This window comes from Notamacropus eugenii, chromosome 2, assembly GCF_028372415.1.
Source record: "Notamacropus eugenii isolate mMacEug1 chromosome 2, mMacEug1.pri_v2, whole genome shotgun sequence".
NCBI classification, from domain to species: Eukaryota; Metazoa; Chordata; class Mammalia; order Diprotodontia; family Macropodidae; genus Notamacropus; species Notamacropus eugenii.
Window position 1 is genome coordinate 101,309,340 of NC_092873.1, and position 15,761 is coordinate 101,325,100.

The window sequence follows — 15,761 nt, forward strand, 5'->3', positions numbered from 1 at the left end:
GATGTGCAGCAGAGAGGGCCCAGCTGGGATTATACACCATCAATTTTTGGTGGGTAAATTAGCCCATTAACATGTTAATATGGGGAAATTAGTTTATAAAGTATAAGTTAAATGGACCATTAATATATGAATATGTTGAATTTTCAATTAGCCTCAAATCATTTTCTGCCTTAGTGTCCCCAGTGAAACTATTACCATCTCAATGGCAGAAACTAGGTCTCCTCATACTTTCTCTCCCATGTCCTCCCAAGTCTTCTGTCCCAATATTGAGATTCTATACTAAGTAGGTCCTTCAATGACCACCCAGTCCCTCATCATTGACTCCTGAGGGGAAATTTATTTGGGAAGTGGGTGTCCAGTTCTTGCAATGCTAGCATATTCCACAGGCTCACTGGGAATAGGAATCAAACCCAGGTTGTGCCTGATCTGTGTGTTGGCATAGATAGAATCTCCAAGGCTGAACTGGCTTCCATGAATCACTGAGGCATATTGGATGACCTCAGTATCCTCTTCTTGCATTTCTATGGTGACATCTTAGGAGTCAGAGAGAGAGGGAGACCATCAACCAGAAAGTAGATCAGGGTGGGGGAAGCTGCTGGTGCCAATTTTGGTGTCCCCATGTTGAGGAGCAGGGTAGAGGAGAGGGAAGTGAGGAACTGCAACAGAGGAGGAGAACATGCCTAGGAAACATACTTGGGGATGTCATAGAGTCACATATAAAATACTGGAGTTATCTAGTACATTTTCCTCATTTTATGCAAGAGAATACTGAAGCCAAGCAAGGGGAGGTGCCTTTCCTAACACATGGAGTTAGTGGTATAGCCAGAACTAGATCCAAGATGTCCCACTCACATCCATTCATTCAACAAGCATTTATTAAGTGACTGTTATGTGTCTGGTACCATGCTAGTTGCTTCCTTAGTCATTAAATAAACGTTTAACATATTACTCCCATGTGCTAGGTACTGTGCTAAGTGTAATTGTCTTAAATGGATATTGGGAAATTAGATGACACAGTTTATGATTCAATAGGAATCATACTAGGGAATTTAAATCAAGTCCAACCCAAGGAATCCACAGTGAATTCTATAGCTGTCATACACAATGGAAGTAACTTAAAAAGTTCAATCATGTAGTACACTATTTACAATGAGCATTTGGACCTCTGCTTTAGTCCTAGACCTCTCAGGAAATTTTCACACCATCAGCCACCTCATTTCCTGATATTTTCTTTCATCTAGAATGCTAAGACATTATCTTATCCTCTTCCTTTCTGTCAAACCATTCCTTCATACTCATCTTTGCTGGGTCTTCTTCCAGGTTACAATCTGTAATAGTGAGCATTTCCTAGTTGTATTCATCCTTCATTGCCAAAGAAGACCATGCCATCACAGAAATGATGACGTGACTTGCACTTGACTTTGTTTTGAGTGAGGGAGGGCTGTGCAGGTCACCAGCCTCACTTCTCCAGAGCCACCTCAATCCAGTGACCAGATATTTATGAGCATGACTATAGATGACCCAGGATGCACTAGGTGACCTTGGCCGCTTTAGGCCAAAGTCTATTCAGGTACTCACTCAGGATGAGGTAATGCCCATTCATTGAATAGGCCTGTAGTCAAGGAATGGCTCCTTTAATGAGTCAAAGAAAATTAAAGACATCAGGCTGGGAGGGAAATAGCAACAGTTACTACTGATAATCATGCTTAAACCAGAAGAGTCTGGAAGAGAGCCCTTAGACAGGGGCCTAGTGTTGTCCAATGTATGAGCTTCAGAGTGCAGTAGGTTTAAGGTGAAGGAAAGGGAAGGGAGAAGGGAAAGGAAAGGGATGGGAGGGAAGGGAAGGGGAGGGAAAAGTAAGGGAGGGGAGGGGAGGGATCTAGTCAGTAAAACCCAAGTTAACTGGGTATCTTCTGGCTGTCCAAATTTACCTTCTTTTGGTTCAGGTTATAGTCATTAATAGTGAGCATTCCCAAGTGCTCTATCCTAGACTGTCTTCTTTTTTCCTTTTCTACTATTTCACTTGATGATCTCATCAGCTCCCATGGATTTGTCATCTCTATGCTAATGATTCTGAGATCTATTTACCCATCCCTTACTTCTCTCCCAGCCTCCAGACTCAAATCTCCAAATGCCTACTAGACATCGTAAACTGGATATCCATAGATGCAGTATTTTACTACATAATTGTTGCACCCTTTTGTTTTCAGTCCAGAAATTGGTTTATAACTTTTCATTGGCTAATCGTCTCATGGTGTAATGTTGTTTGACATGACACTTAAAAGGTAAACAGAGTAGCAATGTATTCACCAGTGGTATATGCATATGCAATTATCACTCCCACATTGCCAGCCTAAACTTCTCAGTGCAAGTGAATTGTCAGTATATTTCTGAATGTCTACCTGTGTGATTTGTTTAGAATGCGGCAGCACTAATGGTATTGTCACTCAGCCCAAAGAGGAGTTGCAGTAACAAAGGGAGTAAGTGGACAGGCAAAGGTGCCATAAGTAAGTCATGTGATATGGTAAGATTTGCATCTTCCTACTGTAGCTAAACTATACAGTTTGCCAGAGATACATTAATGTGCAAAGCATTTCTTTCTCGTTATGGGTTTAATCTTGCACCAAAGATATGTTAGTAATAAATAATTTTTAAGTACACTGGCACAATTATGTTTTAAAAGCTTCATATAATGTTCACACTCCACTTCTTATTAAAAAAATGGCATTAAATCTGTAATGATTGTGTGGTGAAATACAGTATGTCAAACTCAAAATGTCTAACACTGGATTGTTTTTCTCCCCAAACCCTCCCCATTTCCAAATTTCCTCATTACTATACAGGGCTCTACAATCCTTCCAGGTACAGAAGTTCATAACCTAGGAGTCATCCTTAATTCTCTCTCTCTCTCTCTCTCTCTCTCTCTCTCTCTCTCTCTCTCTCTCTCACACACACACACACACACACACACACATCAGTTATACCTAAACTGTTACCAAGACCATTATTAATTTGACCTTCATTACGTCTCTCATATATATATGAGAGATGTAATATATATATACCCCTTTCTCTCTTTTGACACTCTCACTACCCTAATGTAATCCCTTATTATCAACTTTTGTTCAGTTTGTTTTGAGTCATTTCCAACTCTTCATGACCCATTTGAGGCTTTCCTCCAAAAACATTGGAATGGTTTGCTATTTCTTTCTCCTTCTCATTTGAGAAGTGAGGAAACTGAGGCAAACAGGATTAAGTATCTTGGCCAGGGTCTCTCAGTTAGTAAGTATCTGAGGCCAGATTTGAACTCCTGGAGACAAGTCATCCTGATTCCAAGCCTAGTGCTCCATCTACTGTGCCACCTAGCTGCCTGTAACCCGCTGGTTGGTCTCCCTTACTCAAGACTTCCTCCATTTCAGTTCATCCTTCACTCAGCTGTCATGTCTGATTATGTCACCCCAACCCCACCCCTCTCCAAATTCAGTCAACTCCAGTGGTTCCTTATCACCTCCAGGACAAAATGTACCATCCTTTGCCATTCAAAGCCCTTTACAGTCTGGTCCCTCTACCTTTTTAGTCTTCTTACCCCTTACTCCCCCACCCCTGAAGTGTCCTATATTCCAATGACACTGGCTTCCTTGCACAAGACAGTCTATCTCTTGATTTGGTGCTGGTTGTTTCCCATGCCTAGAATTCTCTCCCTCCTCATCCCCGCATTCTAGTTTTCCTGTCATCCTTCACGTCTGAGCAAAAAATCACATTTTCTATAAGAAGTCTTTCCCAATAACCCTTTATGCTAGTACCTTCTCTGTATTATCTCTATAAAGCCAATAAAGAAGCATTTATGAAGCACCTACTATGTGCTAGACATGGAGGATACCAAGGAAAACAAGAGACTGACTGTCTTTTCTCTCAGGGAATTCACAATGTGATGGAGGAAGCAAAATGTAAACAACTGTGTATATGCAATTTATGGAGAGGTTAAATTGGAAATAATCAAGAGAAGGAAGGCACTAACCTAATTTACCTTTTTTATGTTTAAAGCTGGAAAGAACCATAGAGATCATTGAATCCAACCCTCCCCAATCCCATTCTACAGATGAAGAAATTGGCAAAGGGAGTTACCTTCTGACTTCCTGAAGACCACATAGCCAGGACGTATCTGTGGTGAGGTTCAAACTTCCATCTTTCTCATTCCATCTGTAGTCATCTACTAGTCATAATTCTAACTTCTAACTGGAAAAGTCAATTGACCTCTCTAGAACTCTGGTTTCTTATTTCTAATATGAGAACTTTGGACCAGATAATTCCTAAATTCTTTTTCCTTTTGAGTTCCTCTAATCCTGGGATATGCTTGGAGATTTTGTTTTCCTTTTTGGTCCAGAATGATGATTTCACTGGGAAACTCCAAAAGGTGAACCTCCCTTTAAAAGTGCAGGTCAGACAGTGTTTTGTAACTTATTATCTTAAGAGCATTAGTTGCTGTGGGCAATCACCCACCCAGTGCATGTCAGAGGCAGGACTTGAAACTAGGTCTTTTTCCCCAGTGGCCAGTTCTCTATTCAATGACTATTCTGTGCCATGAAGAGAACACCTTACCCCTCCTGGTCATAGAACTGTTGGCAGGGGCAAATGAGATAAGATATGTGAAGTTGCATTGAAAGGTAAAATGCTCTGTGGACACATGCAATGGATGATTACTTTTACTTACCCTGGTCTTTTTCTTCTGCTCCTCAGGGTGCTCATAGACATGATGGTGATCATCATCACCTGTCAAAGCACATGCCTTTAGAGGTTCTAGCTTTTAGGAGAGAGATGAGATCTATTCCATTCCCCTCCCCTCCTCCAAATTGGGATCTATCCACTGAAAGACATGTTTGCTGTGTTTCATAATACTTTTCACCATTCCCCCAATTAAAACTTACCTTGTTTGTTTTCCACTTCTATTTAGCGGTGCAAAGAATGTGTGTATGCTTGTGTATGAAAAAGAGAGACAGTGAGAGATGAAAACAGAGAGTAACAGCAGTAAAGAAAAGAAGGAAACTGAAACAGAGGAAAAAAAGAGATAGAAACAGACAGACAGACAGAAAGAAAGAGAAAGAGAGAAGGAAAGAAAGAAAGAAAAAGAAAGAAAGAAGGAAAGAAAAAGAAGAAAGACAGAAGGAAGGAAGGAAAGGGTAGAGAGACAGATTTATAGACAAAGTCAAAGACAAAGAGGGTGTGAGACAGTGACAGAGGTAAACAGAGGTGGAGATACATAAAGACAGACAGAAAGAGAGAAAAGGGTGGGGAGAGACTGACAGAAACAAAAAGAGAAAGAGACAGATATACAAAAAGAAAAATTCAGAGAGGGAGAAATTAAATTTCTTCTCTATTCAAAAGCCTTCAATGACTCCCCAGTATCTCCTGAAAAGGCTTGGCATCAAGGCATTCAACATTTTAATTTTCAGCTATGTTTTGCATTCTTATTTCATATTACTCATCATTGACTCTACCTCTACCTTTCTCATCTGGGACAGCTAGGTGGTGCAATGGATAGAGCACCAGTGAAGGAGTCAGGAGGACCTGAGTTCAAATCTCACCTCAGACACTTGACACTCACTAGCTGTGTGACCTTGGACAAGTCACTTAATCCCAATTGCCTCATCCTGGGTCATCTCCAGTCATCCCGATGAATATCTGGTCACTGAATTCAGGTGGCTCTGGAGGAGAAGTGAGGCTGGTGACCTGCACAGCCCTCCCTCACTCAAAACAAAGTCAAGTGCAAGTCATGTCATTATTTCTCTGATGGCATGGTCTTCTTTGGCAACAAAGGAGAAACACACACCTTTCTCATCCTGGTAGTTGTCTCTGTGCCTGTGAACATGATGCCTCCTGGGCCTAGAATCAGACTTCTCATCCCTTAAACCCATCTGAAGTCCTTCTATACCTCCCTGGCTTAGGCCAGGTGCCACCTGCGCTATGAAATTTTTCTTGATTGTCCCACCATCCAGTCACTAATTTGGCTCAAAATAATCTCTTCCTTTTCAAAGTCCTGTTTTTGTTGGACCTCAGCCATGACTGTCTTTCACTTATTCTCATTTGGTTCATTCACAAATAAGTCTTTCTCTCCATTAGAAGGAGGATGTAATGTAATGTAGTCTCCTGGAGGATAGGCTTTGGGTCATGTATTTCTTTACATCATCAACATCTACTATAGTGCCTGGTGAATTGAAAATCCTTAATAAATGTTTGTGGCTTTAAATTGATTTGTGAGGGATGGGATAGGGAAAAAAAGAGAGAAAAAGATACGTTGTTTACAAAGACACCTTTCATTTACTTAAGATTTCTAGCAATTCATTCCTCCATTTTATATGTGCTGATTGATTACCTTTTGTGTACAAAGCACTTTGCTAGGCTCTCAGAATGAGGGGGAAGGAGGAAAGGGGAAAGAAATAAGTATTGATATAGTGCCAGGCCTTGTGCTAAGAGCTCTACAAATATTACCTCATTTGATCCTTACAAATAACTTGTGATACAGGTGCCTGCATGAAAGAAAGATGAAAAAAAAGAGACAAGGCAGTATCTGGCCCTGGGAAGCTCCCAGCGTGTCAGGCAGTAGATAAGAAAAATGTACACTAAGCATAACAAAAATTAGAACGACTTAATTGTCATAGAGGAGAAGAAGAAAAGAGGATCAGTAGAGTAGTAGTAGTAGTCTGTAGAGACCCGGGCTCATCTTCCCTTTGCTCCTGAATCAACAATGCTAGAAGAGCATGAAAGGGCAATAAAGGAGAGAGGATAGTAGAGCTGAGGGCTCCTTGGGAAGAAGCCAAGTGACCACATGTGTCTTACCTGTCCCTAGTTTTCTGGAGATTTTCGCAGTATACATGATGCCCGCACTGAGGAGCCTGACAAGGAGCAAAGCAACCAGCACTGAGCCCCAAATGATGAACATCTGGTTGTCTCTTGGCCTAATAGGAAGGGAGATTAGTCAGGTGAGACAATATCAAACAAAACAAGATTATGCTGGGGAAGGCCGTGTGCCCTGTGTCTGAGATAACAGAAGAACCAAGTTTTGCCTTTGGGCTTCTTACCACTCTTCTCCACAGGGGCCTACATTTTCCTCCTCCCTCCTCAGTTTCCTGATGCAGAGCCTGACTTCAGCTAAATCCAAGCAGGATCCCATATTCCATATCTTTCCCAGAGTTCTCCCCTATCAAACATGATATTTTTAAAGCAATTAGTCCAATGGCTGGTACATAGAAAGTAGGCTCTAAAAATATGTGTTCCCTTCCTTCTCTCCTTCCCTTACCAAAAGTTAATGGTCCTTACTATTATGTCTCCCCTCCATTCTAGGATACTTCAGACTGGATGTCCTGTACTATCAATCTCAAATTTGACATGTCAAAAAGAAACTCATCGTCTTCTCCCAAACTCCCTTAAATCTCAGCATTATGCTTGAGAATACATTATACTCCTCATATTCTCACTCCACCCATATGCAATCATCTGTCAGATCTTTCCATTTCTGTCTTATAACAACCAATATCAAACAATATGTATCATTTAACTTATATCAATAAATCAACAAGTATTTATTAAACACCAACTATGTGCCAGATGTAGTAAGGATACAAATCACTGAGGTACAAATAATAAGACAATCCTTACTTACAAGAAGCTTGTATTCTTATAAGAATACAAGTCATTCTCCAATTGATAAATGGTTACAGCATATGGAAAGGCAGTATTCAGAGGAAGAAATTAGACCTATCTATAGTCATATGAAAAAATGCTCTAAATTACTATTGGTTAGAAAGATACAAATCAAAACAACTTTGAGATACCACATCACACCTATCAGGTTGGCTAACATGACAAAAGAGAATGATGATAAATGTTGGAGAATATGTGAGAGAGTTGGAACACTAATTCATTGTTGGTGGAGCTATGAGTTGATCCAACCATTCTGTAGAGCAATTTGGAACTATGTCCAAAGGGATACAAAAATGTGTGTACCCTTTGACCTTGCAATATTGCTTCTAGGACTGTATCCCCAAGAGATCATAACAATGGGAAAGGGTCCCACATGTACAAAAATATTTATAGCAGCACTCTTTGTGGTGATCAAAAACTGGAAATCAAAGGGATGCCCGTAAATTAGGGAATGGCTGAATAAATTGTGGTATATGAATGTAATGGAATACTATTGTGCAATAAGAAATGATGAACAGGAAGACTTCAGAGAGGCATGGAAAGACATATATGAACTGATGCTGAGTGAAAGGAGCAGAACCAGAAGAATTTTATACACAGTAACAACCACAATGTGTGAGGATTTTTTCTGGTAGACTTAGAACTTCATTTCAATGCAAGGACTTAAAAAATTGCCAATGGTTTCTTAAGGTAAAATGCCTTTCACATCCAGAGAAAGAACCATAGAATTTGATCACAGAATGTAGCAGATCATTTTCTTTTGTATTACCTTTTGGTTTGTTTTATGATTTCTCCCATTCATTTTAATTCTTCTATGTAACATAGCTAAGGTGAAAATGTATTTAATAGGAATGTATTTGTAGAACCTATATAAAATTGTGTGCTGTCTCAAGGAGGGAGGGAGGAGGGAGAGGGGAAGGAGGGAGAGGGAGGGAGAAGAACCTAAGTTACATAGAAGTGATTGTAGAACACTGAAAACAAATAAAATAAAAAAAGAAGCTTGTATTCTATTGTATTATATTGAGGTGAGAACACATTCATGTCTAAGTTTATTCAGAGGAAATACAAAATAAATGCAAAATATTTGAACTCAAGGTAGTTAGAGAGAGGGGGAGTATGCTAGTATTAGGAGAAATTTGGAGAAATTTCTTATAGAGCATGGTTCTTGAGCTTTGTCTTGAGGGAAGAGAAAGAATTCCTATGAGGCAGAGATGAGGAGGGGATGCATTCTAGGCATTGGGGATGACCCATGGAAATGTATGGAACTGGGAGATGGGTTAATGTGTGAGAGAAACAGAGAGAAGACCAATTTGGTTAGTCTGTAAAGAAAGAGAAGAGATGTCCTATGTAATTAGACTAAAAAAGATGGAATGAGCCCATGTTGTAAAGATATTTAAAATATAAGGAGAGGAGATGATTATATTTTATTCTAGATGCAATAAGGAGACAGTGGAGTTTATTGAGTCAGAAAGTGACATGGCCAGATCTGTACTAGAGGAGTATTACTTTGGCAGCTTCATTGCAGGGGAGACACTTAGGAGAGACAAAAATGAAAGTATTGCTGTGCAAGCAGCTTATATTTTATTGAAGGAAATCAGCTTGCACACAGACAAGTAAATACAAAATGCCTTCAAAGCAATTTATGAGGGGAAGGCACTAAATAGTGAAGGGAAAAGGGAAGGCAAGACCTCTTTTAGAGGGTGGCATGTGAGCTAAAAAGGAACAGCTAGGTGGTTAGGGGCAGCTGGGTGGCTCAGTGGATAGAGAGCCAGGCCAGGAGTCAGGAAGATTTGAGTTTTAGTCCAGCTTTAGACACTTACTAGCTGTGCGACCCTGAGCATGTCACTTAACCTCTATTTGCCTCAGTTGCTCATCTGAGGACACTCTGGAGAAAGAAATGGCAAACCACTCCAGTAACTTTACTAAGAAAACCTCAAATGGGTCACAGAGTCAGACAGAACTCTACAACTGAACAACAACAATGAGAGTTAAGCCATGAAGAAACTAATGATTCTTAGCGATATAGGTGAAGAGGGAGGGCATTTCAGGCATGAGAGGTAATCAAGTGCAAAGACAGGAGATGGAATGTCATATAAGAAGAATAGCAAGGAAGCTTCTTTTGCCATGGGAACGTGCAGAACATGAAGGGGAACAATGTACAATTAACTTGGAAAGGTAGGTTTGACCCACATTCTGAAGGCCTTTAGAGACCAGCATAGGAGCCTATATTATATCCTGAAGGCAATACCTCCCCACTGGGTTTTCCTGAAGGACATGGTGAAACCTATGTCATTGGGTGCCAGGCCTAGAGGCCTGTGTGGGCTACCCGAGTCTTCTTACCTCACCTCCGAGGTCTTCGGTTGGCCAAAACCGGATGCTCATATGAGAGAAAGGACGTTCCAGAGTCGAACAAGGGTTGAGCTTTATTTCGGGGTCTCGGTTACAAGTGCAGGGGGTTCTTCCTTAGGAGGAAGAGGGAGAATCTCCCAAGGAGGCAAAGATCTTACAATAAGGGATTGGAAGTAGAAGTGTAAGTGGGGAGAGAGGGGGAGGGGAGAGAGGAAAGAAGAGAAGCGGAGCCTACTGTCCTCTTGGCTCCTCACGTGCTAAGAGAGCTTTCAGGCTTCCCTGATCCTACTTAACCCTCCAGCAGCATAGTTTGCATCTAAATACCGTGCTGTTAGGTAACTAGGTGTGCTCCAATCCGGGACAATCTCGAGGGCGGGGAGATCTCTCTCCCATCACGTTTCTCACGGGAAGAGGCGGAATTACTCGAGATAGCTCGGTTCACCTCGATTCCCAGCCGTTTCCTGGGGGGGTCTCGTGAGAGCTCAAAGATTTAGAAGCTCCCACCTTTACCCGCCTGAGACTGTCCACACAGAATTGAGCTTCCAATCCCAACAATTGGGGTACCAATTGGTAGCCCTGCAGAAGATTGATAAGAAAAAAAAGAAGGATGGAATCAGGAAGAGCAATTAGGAAACTTGCAATAGTCCAACAAGAGATCACAAGGATCTGAACCACAAATTCATGTGCAAAAAGAATTTACTGGTCTTCTTACACACATACACACACACACACACACACACATAAAGTAATACAGTCACTCTGTGACTACCTTCCACTTATATTTTATGTTAGCATATTTTATATACAATTTTATTGTGTAGTCTCTTCCCATTAGAATATTAACCTCTTGAGGACAGGGACCAGTGTTTTTTCTTTCTTTTGTATGCCCAGGACACTTATCACAGTATCCTACCCATAATCAGTGTTTAACACTGATTATTGACCATATCACAATATCTAAGAAATACCTTATTTTCTAGAGCTAAGGTCAAATGAACAAGATGCATGCCCTGAACTTGTCATAACAATAATCCTTTGTGCTCTAGATGTTATCACCCTCTGGAAAAGTGTGTTGCTTGGACCAGTACCAGGTGTTCCCTGAGGGATTTAGCTCCCCGTAAATCCCAAGGTCATTCATCACATGTTCACAATCCCTGTTCCTTGTTACTGACAGGTGCAGGAACACCTGTTTCTGCACAGAACTCTGGTTCTGTATCTGGAAGGGTGGCCACAACTCCTAAGACTTGAGATGATGAGTATTCCCATGGGATGTAAGATTTCCTGTATTGTCCCAAGAAATGCCAACCCTGAGAATTATCTCAAGATTAGAGAATGATTTTGTTGTGGGCCAACCCCTTAGTAGCCTTAAGCCCTCCTTTTTAGGAGAGGAGGTTTCTGTATGCATATGTCATTTTCCTCACTCTGAAATGAATTAAACTTTTATTTGTGTCCTGACTCTCCTCTTTCTAGCCTGCTCTGTTTGTCTGGTTCCAGCTACCCACAGGGTAGAGACTAGTTCTGATCCAACTGACAACTAACGAGCTACATCAGAGGGGTAGAAAAGGGAAGATTGGCAAAAGAAAGCTTGTGGGGGTAGGATGTAAAAACTGGGTATGTGGATCAGGAGAGTGAAGAATCATACATGACTCTGAGACTGCCAACCTCACTGACTAGAAGGATTGGAAGCCCTGAATACAAATGGGGAAGTTGGGAGCAGGGATTGGTTTGGGATCAGAGGGGATAGGAAGGGTTGGGGAAGACGGTGAGTTCCATTTTGGACCTGTTGAGTTGGAATTGCTTACAGGATATCCAGTTTTAGATATACAATAACTATTTGGTGATGTGTGACAAGGGTTTAGGAGAGATGAAGGCAGAATATGTATATATACATGTAGATGCAGACATATGTCTAAGTATGTGTGTGCATGTATATATATATATATATATGTCACTTGAACAGACAACATAATTCAATTACTAGAAGTAATTATTTGTTGCATCTTCTAGATAAAGGATTCTTTATACTTTTTTGTGTCTTGGAGTCCTTAGTCTGGTAAAGTCTATGGACCCTTTCTCAAAACAGTGTTTTTTAAATGCATAAAATAAAATACTTAGGCTCAGAAAGAAAACCATTGGTATAGCAATAGAGGTAAGAAAAATTATACCATTTTTATGGACTTCAGCTTTAGAATCTTTAACCTAGAAACAGCACAGAGGGAGGAAATGCAGGGTCAGGCTAGATCAGGAACACTCACACAGAAGGGAAAGACATGAATGAGAACTCAGCGGAGGAATCTCACAAGAAGCTGAGAGGAGCTGAGAGATCTGAGAAAGCAGTTTCCTGAAAACCCAAGAAACAGTTTCCAAGAGAAAGGGAGGTGAGGGTGGGGCAGGGGTCATCAGCAGAGTCAGATACTATGGAGATGCCCAGAAGGAGGAGTATTAAGAAAAGGCCAATTAAGACATCCTTGGTAACTGTGAAGATAACAGTTTCAGTTGAATGATGAAGTCAGAAGTAAGGGGTTGAGAAATGAATGAGAGGGGAAGTGATAAGAATATTTTTCTGGGCAGGCATGCTCTAAGCCATCTTTTTCCCAAGATATATTTTCCTTTCTTCACAATTTTGCCTAGTTCATTAATCTCTAAGAGAAGGAAGGAAAAGGTAATGAGCTATGAAGGAATTCTTCCCAGCTCAACAAGAAGAGATGGTTGTTTAACAGAAAGGAATTTGGGGATTTGTCTAGTTTATGTGGAGATGAGGAAGCATGATAAACAATACCCACTGTCCAAAATGTAGTGGTGCAGGAGGGGAAGGCTTAGTATATGACACAAGGCAGTGGGGGTTCATGACTGTAAAAGGCCAGGCCAGGGCTGAAAGAAATCAAATTTCAAACTATCCTAAACTTGGAAATGAGGGAAAAGGGGAAAGCCAGCAAGTACAGTTCGATCAGACCCAAGGGAACCCTCATTCCTTTTGTTAGTTCTTTTCTTCTTCCATTCAGAAGGGAAGGCTGGAAAGAGGTCATCTTAGACCAAGAGTCTGGGGCAACACAAGTGAGCCCCATATTAACTGCTGAGGCTTGGAGATCCTGAGACACAATGAATTTCCAAAAGGTAGTTGTACCTACTGGTGGCCAAGTGGATGGTAGAGATGGTGAGAGGTGTCTCAGTGGTAGATGGAAAAGGATTAGTAGTCTTGAATGCTGTGACTGAAAGAAGAACAGAAGAAGGAAACACTTGGTCCTTGACCCCATACCCTCACCTGCCTCCTCTTCCTTGAAGGGCTAGAACATTAAACTGCTGACCCCAGTGAGGTGTAGGACCTTGAAAAACATTTATGCATCACATGGAGGCATGTTGTGGGCTAATATATTATAGTATATCATATCCCGTTGCTTATGTATTGTCAAGTACTCTATCCTATTGTTTCTACTGCTAAGGTCATCATCAGACTCCTTTGCTACCTCCAGGCTCTCTGATGGCCTGACCAAGGATGTTCCTATGGTATGCTTTCTCTCTCCCCAGGAGTTAGGTGTAATTGGTGTCCAGAATAAAGGCAATACTAATAATTTATAAAGTATATTTCCCACACTCAATGTTATAATTGTACCCCCTCCCCCATAGCCCCATTTTACAAATGAGGAACTAAGTCTAAGGGAAGTGGAATGACCTCTCAGGATCACAAGATAATCAGTTTCACAACTAATGCTTGACCCTATGTCTTTGCTCTTCCATTAGAACCTGCTAGAATCTGTTGCAACAATACCTCTGGTGGAACTACTCCAATATCTTTTCTCCTGGGGCCAGAGCCTCAGGTATCCTAAATCAGTGAGGCACAATTCTATGAGTCTGTATATGTTGGGAGGACCCTGTGTGTCTGTGCCTGTGTAAGCCATAGGTGCATTTGAATGAATGAGTGTGAGTGTGTGACACTGGATACTTGAGACTTAGAAGACCCAGGAAAAATATCCGCCCTGCATGGGGATGATAGCAGAGAAGACAATGCCTTACCTTCCCCAGGTTCCAGAAGAGGAACTACCATCAAAAGGATGGTGTGGAAAGAAGTGAGGAGAGTATGGGAAAAGGGAGAGCAGGAAGCTGAAAGACTGAAAGAGGCTGAGAAGCTTCTCCCTGGACACCCCAAAGAGGCCTAAGGTTACATTCTAGCTGAGAGTCATGTTCACATCAGGGATTTCCTAAGCTCTGCTTGAACTTAAGGGGACTGAGTTGGCAGGGATTTACCTGGAGAAATATCCAGAATGAATGTCTGGGTAACAACAAAAGTGCTGCTGACAGAGTCCTCCATTGCACACCAAAAGGTGCCTGAATCCTTCACTTTGAGGTTAGACATGGTGATAGTGATGATATCAGAGTAGGTGTCATCCTCCAGGGAGGCTCATGGGTCCCAACAATGCTCAGTGAAGACTGGGTTCCTGGTAATTAGTCTTTCACACACCTTTCCATCCTCTCTCAGTTTACACCATGTTTTCCATCTGTTCTCAGCTCTCTGGGGCTTGTATCTGCAACTCACTCTGAGCATCTGTCCCTCCTGGCACTTCATTTGCAACACTAGTCCCTGTGAACCTGAAAAGCAGATCATCAGGTCAGGGAGAGTCCAGCCAGGTCTCCCTTGAGTCTCCTCCCTTTCTAATTTTTAAAAAAATTTTTAAAATTTTATTTATTTATTTTAAGTTTTTGACATTCATTTCCACAAAATTTTGAGTTCCACATTTTCTCCCCATCTCTCCCCTCCTCCCCAAAACACCAAGCATCCTGATTACCCCTACCACCAGTCTGCCTTTTCCTTCCCTTCCCTTATCCCCATCTTCTATTTTAACCTGTAGGGCAAGATAAATTTCTATACCCCATTATGTGTATTTCTTTTTTCCTAGTTGTGTGCAATAACAATACTCAGCATTTGTTCCTAAAACTTTGAGTTCCAGCTTCTCTTCCTTACTCCCTCCCCACCCATCCCCATTGAGAAGGCAAACAATTCAATATAGGCTATATACGTGTCATTTTGCAAATGACTACCATAATAATTTTGTTTCCCTCCATCTTATCCTGCCCTCCCATTTCTTCTATTCTCTCTTTTGACCTTGTCCTTCCCCAAGAGTGTTTACTTCTAATTGCTCCCTCTTCCCATTTGCCCTCCCTTCCATCATCCCCCTTACCCTGCTTATCCCCTTCTCCCCTACTTTCCTGTATTGTAAGATAGGTTTTCATACCGAATTGAGTGTGTATTTTGTTCCTTCCTTGAGTCAAATGTGATGAGAGTAAGCCTCACTTTTTCCCTCTCACCTTCCCGCTTTTTGCCTCTTTTATGAGAGATAATTTGCCCAATCCATTTCTCCCTTTCTCCTCCCAATATATTCCTCTCTCATCCCTTAATTTTATTTTTTAGATATAATCCCTTCCTATTCAGCTCACCCTATGCTCCCTGTCTCTCTCCATATATCTGTGTGTGTATCAGTGTGTGTATTGGTGTGTGTTTGTCTGTATAATCCCACCAACTACCTGGACGCTGTGAAAAGGTTCAAGAGCTGCAAATATTGTCTTTCCATGTAGAAATGTAAACAGTTCAACTTTAGTAAGTCCTTTATGATTTTTTCTTCTTGTTTACCTTTTCATGCTTCTCTTGATTCTTGTGTTTGAAAGTCAAATTTTCTTTTCAGCTCTGGTCTTTTCTCTTTTTTTATTTTAATTTATTTATT

The 15,761-nt window shown here is 41.1% G+C and overlaps 1 pseudogene; it reads right to left on the reverse strand.

Moving 5' to 3' along the window:
* LOC140522773 (natural cytotoxicity triggering receptor 2-like) overlaps positions 1-14,647 on the reverse strand; it is a 34,588-nt pseudogene extending 19,941 nt beyond the window's left edge.
* Positions 14,648-15,761: the final 1,114 nt, after the last annotated feature.